The sequence below is a fragment of the Nanorana parkeri genome, unplaced genomic scaffold (assembly GCF_000935625.1).
Source record: "Nanorana parkeri isolate BGI_ZX_2015 unplaced genomic scaffold, ASM93562v1 scaffold7, whole genome shotgun sequence".
Lineage (NCBI taxonomy): Eukaryota > Metazoa > Chordata > Amphibia > Anura > Dicroglossidae > Nanorana > Nanorana parkeri.
This window is the reverse complement of record NW_017306275.1, coordinates 1,533,606-1,540,069: the sequence shown is the minus strand read 5'-3', so window position 1 is coordinate 1,540,069 and position 6,464 is coordinate 1,533,606. Positions and strand designations below refer to the sequence as shown.

The 6,464-nt window shown below is 43.1% G+C and overlaps 1 protein-coding gene across 3 annotated transcripts in view; it reads right to left on the bottom strand.

Annotated features, from left to right (window-relative positions):
* The window catches only part of LOC108784895 (myosin regulatory light chain RLC-A), a 47,571-nt gene extending 43,727 nt beyond the window's left edge, over window positions 1–3,844 (bottom strand). For 2 of the 3 annotated variants that reach the window (XR_001941096.1, XM_018553836.1), the window contains exon 1: window positions 1,943–2,059. The gene's annotated coding sequence lies outside the window, so the exon portion shown is untranslated. Of the gene's footprint in view, window positions 1–1,942; window positions 2,060–3,832 lie in introns of those variants that run through there. The other variant, XM_018553845.1, reaches the window with a different exon arrangement.
* Window positions 3,845–6,464: the final 2,620 nt, after the last annotated feature.

Genomic DNA, 6,464 nt, shown 5'->3' with positions numbered 1-6,464 from the left:
GTTAGTTATTACAGACATTTAAACCAAAAATTACTGCAAAATAATTTACTGTTCTTTTGCATTGTTGTATTGATTATGACTCAAGTCCCCTCCCGCCAACACCATATCTGCACAAAGTTTGTCTGATCTCCCCAGGGTTGCAGAAGTTCTAAAGTTTTCTATCAAGCTAGATCAGTCTCTCAACCAGGGTGGTGTGGCACACTGGGGTGCTCCCGGGCCTCCTTTTTGTGGGACTGTGACGTGAAGGGGGGGGGTGAAAATTGAGGTGAAGAGGCTCCTGATGTAAAGGGGGAACTCTTCCCTTTTTGGATGTTTTTCAAGGGGTGCCCCTTAAAATCCATGACATCTTAGGCTGGGGTGTCTGGAGAATTTTACATACTTTTAAAAGGTGCCGTGACTGAAAAAAAGGGTTGAGAAACACTGATCTATAAAACATACTGGAACATTTACTGGCCTTTGTAATTTGGCTCTAGAGTGGGCAGACACTGCTAACCAAGGCTCATAGAGGGGAATTTTTCAAAACTGGAGTAGACAGAATCTGGAGCAGTTGCCCATTGCAACCAGCTTCTCTCTTCAGTTAAGATTTGAAAATGAAAGAGCTGCTGATTGGATGCTGTGCACAGCTGCTCCAGATTTTGTCTGCTCCAGTGATAAATTCCCCACACTGAGATTAGAAATTGGTCTGGTTAGGAGTTCTTGCCCTATAGCTACCCTTCTCCAGTGGTGTCTACAGGCCCCCAGTGCTGCAAGGAAGAAGCACTAACCACTACGCCACCATGCTGACCTGATGCAAATGTTCAGGTTTTGGGGTGCTCTGACCACCTTGAGGCACCTTTGTTGGTAGATCATGCCTACACATCCATCCGCCTGTCATGGCTAGCTATTGCTCTATAAACACCACACTTGACACAGCCAGAAGAAGCATGATTGTGACATTCATGTAAAATATATGGCCACCCTTAGTTCAACTGTTGTAGAGAGACTGGGTCTGTTAGACTATGGGGGGGGGCTGGTGAGGGGCCGCAGACATACTATAGTTGTTGAAGACTGGGGACACGCTTCAGGAAACACGTAGACTGGAGACACATTATACGAGATAACTATTCTAGACTTTCAATGCTTCCACACGTGTGCTCCCTTAGAAATAACTTGCGCCACATTTGAATTCTGTCAGCAAAATCCATTATACAACAGAAAAGGAGTGTAGGGATAAAAAGGCAGAAAATATATCAAGTAAACCAACTGACTCCTAAGAAGATCCAGCGATGAGTATGTTTCCTTCACTAACCCAAGTTAGCACCTCAGTGAAGCACAGAGACTAACGTCTGCAGGGGCCCAGAGGGCCACACAACAAATGTCATAGGAAACTAGGGATTAAAGGAAACATTGAGGCACCATTTCTGATCTCCCATTGTGCAAATGCTAACTGCCTGGCTGTCATAGTGAACCTTGGCTTCAATTCTGTGCAGCAGGTAGTTCTGGATTTACCTGTGCCAAGTCAGTGCCTCACAGGGCCCGGGGTCAGCAATGTGAGGTTAGTGATTGCAGAACCAAGACTTCGCTCAGGAATAGTTTACTGCCATTGCTGTATCAGAGGGCACGTATAGAATATGTATCACACAACACTGGACGAAGAAAAATAAATGAATGACGCAGAAAATGATGGCGTCACTGGAAACCTGACATCTATATATACACATACAGCCGGGGGATCGTTGGCCACCTTGGGGCTGTTCGGCTTCTGTGGTACTACAAGTCCCAACCCCCCCCGGGATGGCAGTACACTAGTGTGGCGGCCTTGTGTGTCTATAGACATCCGTGTAAAGAGTGCGGGGCGCGGCCGCCTATAGGCCAGGTGTAGGTCTGGCACTAAGCCGGTTGATCCCCGTCCACATGCAATTCATCCCCCAATGCCCGGCCTACCCTCACATATCACACTTACCACACACAGAGAACGGGGGACGCTACCGGCTGGCTGCTGTCTTCAGACGGTATCACCTCACTACTACAACGACCAACACCCCTCACAGACACTCCCCCAGACAGTCACTTCCGCATTACTCGCCACAGGGAGCGGATGGAGCGAACCACCCAACACTGAGGGGTCATGCGATCACTCAGAAAAGGATAATACTTCGTGAGCGAGACGCGGGAGCTCGTCTAAAACATTTTTACTCTCGGTTTAGTGTACACAAGACAAACTGAAATATAAAATATGGGGCGTAATAAAATGGGACTGCGCTCTCCCCATGTTTAGGATTGGTACATCCCACATCAGAGGGTGGGATACATTCCAGTGAGGGTGACGTAATGAGACATTGGCTGACACATGTCCTTGTATGGAAGCGGAGGCTGTGATCTCGCGGGACTTGTCGATTGAACGCTGTCGCTGTGTGCCAGGCTGGGAAGTGTGTAAGACCATGGAGAGGAAACTGTGCTCACTTTATGAACCTCACCCTACCTGTGGGAAACCAGAGTCCATAACTCTACTGTCCCCGAATAATAATAAAACCATACTAATCTATGGAGTCCAGCATTGTCTTACTTGCAGCTGAAGTTATTGTGCTTTCTATCTGCAGCAGCATATTGATACTCCTGTTCATACATGCACAGATATGCAACAGGTCTCTGCCATGTAGAGACCGAAATGTACAAGGGTACCGGTACTCTTAAGAATGAGAACACTCATGGACCTATACACACACACACACACAATAGGTTGGACTTGATGGACTTATGTCTTTATTCAACCTCAAATACTATGTAACTATGTATTTAGGACTTTGTGGAGATACTGCACATGTGCAAACATACTGCTGGTCTATGACATGTATTTATGACTTTGCAGAGATACTACACATGTGCAGACATACCACTGTTCTATGTAATGTAAGTAGGACTTTTTAGGGATACTGCACATGTGTGGAGATAACGCTGGTCTCTGACATTTAATTATTACTTTGTGGACATACTACACATGTGCAAACATACTGCTGGTCTATGACATGTATTTAGGACTTTGCAGAGATACTACACATGTGCAGACATACCACTGGTCTATGTAATGTATGTAGGACTTTTTAGGGATACTGCACATGTGTGGAGATACCGCTGGTCTCTCACATTTAATTATTACTTTGTGGAGATACTGCACATGTGCAAACATACTGCTGGTCTATGACATGTATTTTGGACTTTGCGGAGATACCGAGCATGTGCAGACATTTGGCTGATCTCAGAGTCATCCTCGCCTAGACAAGGAATCAGAAAGTAGTGAGTTGCCCCACGATTAATGGTATTTACTCCGTCTAACATAAAAAAAAGATCTGCTATTGTGTAGAGGAAGGAGGAAACGGATGAGAGGAAGTTTATAAGTGAAAGTGCCCTGTGGATGCAGAAAAATGAATGAAACACCGGAAACCCCATCTACTAATATTCACCTGTCCAGCAATTCCCCAGCACTTCGTCCTCCATCACAGCCAGTACTAGAATACCTAGTGATGGAGCCTAGTGGGACAAATGACCTCAACCCTCCATCATATGACAGTGCTTGGGCCTAGTGACTGGCCAATAGACCCGAGCACTGTCCCAAGGGGGGAGGTCAAAATCTACTACATACCAGGAAACACCAGGTATTTTTGCACTAGATTAGGTAGAGGAAGGAGTGGTGGGCTATTACTGGAGAGGTGAGTATGAGTGAGTTGGGGGGACTTTTCACAGACTATGTCACTTTGCCCATGAATGTCTATTTAAACAGCTGCTATGTAAATTAAAATTTGTATTAATATTATAGTCTATTACAGGAGTGAGCTTGGAGCGGTGGCTACTTTACAACACACACAGGGACCATTGGGAACACAAGTAGCCCCCCTCCAGAAGGAAGAACAGTGTCAGCATGAGTTCAGAGATGATTTGAGTGATACACAAATAAGATACATTTTTGTTGATAGATAAGGTACTTGAATGCATTTTTAAGATTTAACTCCTGAGTTCATTGCCACTTTAGGAAGCCATAAGAAATACCCCTTTACACTGATCAGTGCTGACATTTCTACTTTTAGCTGCTCTGATAGATAGATTGGGCTCTCAACTATCAGATCGCATAGGTGTGTGTTCAGTGGGGAGGTAGTCTAGAACATAAAAGGTATGTCCTAATCCCTGAACTGCTTGAAGCCCAGCTCTAAAATAGTTTTTATCAGATTCTGTTTATTGTCCCCAGTGGGCTGATGTCCCTTCACATCTTGTTAAGGTGACAGAAAAAAAAGAACATTAAAGAACATTAAAGAGGAAAATGACCAATGTAATGTCTCCCTACTTATAAGGCATGTCAATTGTCAAGTTTGCCAGTGTGCTTATTTCCACACAACCTAACTTTCAAGCCCTCAAATGGCTGGTGACATAGCTCATCATACGTGGAGCACCATGGCAACTGTATTCAAAAAGTGGCTAAGATGGCACGTAGATGTAAAGGATAGTTAGAAGTAATGATAGGTTTCTAAAAAGGGGAAGAGACCTCAGCAAAACCAGGCAAGGGTTGTAACCACTGTCAAGACTTTATCTTGTGTCTATTTGTGTCTTCCTGGATCTGGTGACACACTTGCCTCTCATTTCTTATCCTGGTCTCACAGGGACGGGAGGGGAAATCTTCAAAATTGAGTCATCAGCAGCAAAAAAAAAACAAAAAACTCTCAGACCTTTTAACCCATCTTAAAAACCAAAAGTTTTGTCTGGAACAATGGATCAGTATAGGTTCTCCCACCCACCTTAGCTAGTATTCCACTGCATAGTGTTTACTTTATTTTTTTTCTTCCGGCAAATGGTCTCTTTTTTTCATCTCTATGGAAAGTGTAGTCAGACTTGCATACTGGAGTACAGATGGTGAGAGTAAACACTGCTCAGTCAGAGGAGCCTGCAGGTGTAGGACACATCATTCTAGCCTAGGTGAGAATGACAGTGGGGGACAGGACCGGAAGGAGAAAATTATAAAAAGGAAACAGATTGCATCCAGTGACAAGCGTCTATCCCGATCCGCAGATAATTGTTCCCTATATGATTACATGTGGAGAACCACGAACAGATGCGGCCACTGTCAGTCTGTCATTTATTTATATAGGCACAGCAGCCACATCTGTATGGACACACCTGGGATCCTTGCTGCAAGAGTCCACAGGCTTCAATTGTTTCAATAGCTGTGTACATGAGGCCTAAGTCTCCTAACCTGAAGAAGGAGTTGGCCACAAGAGGACAGGCTTCGCAGTTTAGCATTATCATGCAAATTCATAATAAGGGTATCTAGCATGAGTAACAATATACAGTATTTACAAAAACTTGAAGGCTTACATTGAGTGAACAATGAGGGGAATTTATCAAAACTGGAACAGACAAAATCTGGAGCAGCAGTGCATGGCAACCAATCAGCTTCTCTTTTTTATTTTCAAATCTTAACTGAACAGACTGAAGAGAGAAGCTGATTGGTTGCCATATGCAACTGCTCCAGATTCTTCTGCTCCAGTTGTGATAAATTCCCCCCAATGTGTTTATAATTGGGTCCACGTGCCTGTGCCATTAAGACTTTTCATAAAATATCATTTGGGCAGAGAATAAACTTAAATTTGTGGCTATACAATGTAATATTGGAGACTGGATTGTAATGGGATTAAATAGACTGGCTCTAGAACATAAAAAAAGGACTGTGACTGAGCTACATTTTAGTGGAATGTTTTCTAACAATCATGCCCAATATAAAAATATACAATATACAGCATATATATTATCACAGGCACTTATATAACTTATATATCACTGACATACTGCAATTCACATCATACCCTGACCTCAAAGAGCTTACAAACTAAGGTCCCTATCTCACATGCCTGCATACATACTAGGGTCAATTATCTACCAGCATGTCCTTGGAGTGTGATAGGAAACCAGAATACCCACACAACCACAGGGAGAACATGCAAACTCCATACAGGTCATGTCCAGGTTAGGATATGAACCAAGGACTCTGGTGCCTAAGCCTATAGATATATATATATAGAGAGAGAGAGAGAGAGAGAGAGAGAGAGAGAGAGGAGAGAGAGAGAGAGAGAGAGAGAGAGAGAGAGAGAGAGAGATCTCTATATATATAGTAAACATCATTAAAATGTATATATAACCTGATTGATGAAAAAAAAAGACTTGAAAGGTACTGAAATAGGAAAGGAAACTGAACACATTTTATAATAAGAAATCGTAGGTTACCATAAGGCAGATATTTATTCTTGATGTATGTAATTTCAGTCTCTTTTATTGTGTTTCATAGAGAATTCCATTGACATTGACTATCATGCTCTTTTTTCTGTGCCGTTCAGTATCAACTTTGGATCTACATGAAGACATTTGAGAACCAGCAGAGGGCGCTCTTGTATATTGAAGTGTTTGACATTGTAATATTGTGACAATTCTGTGTTTCTACTCAA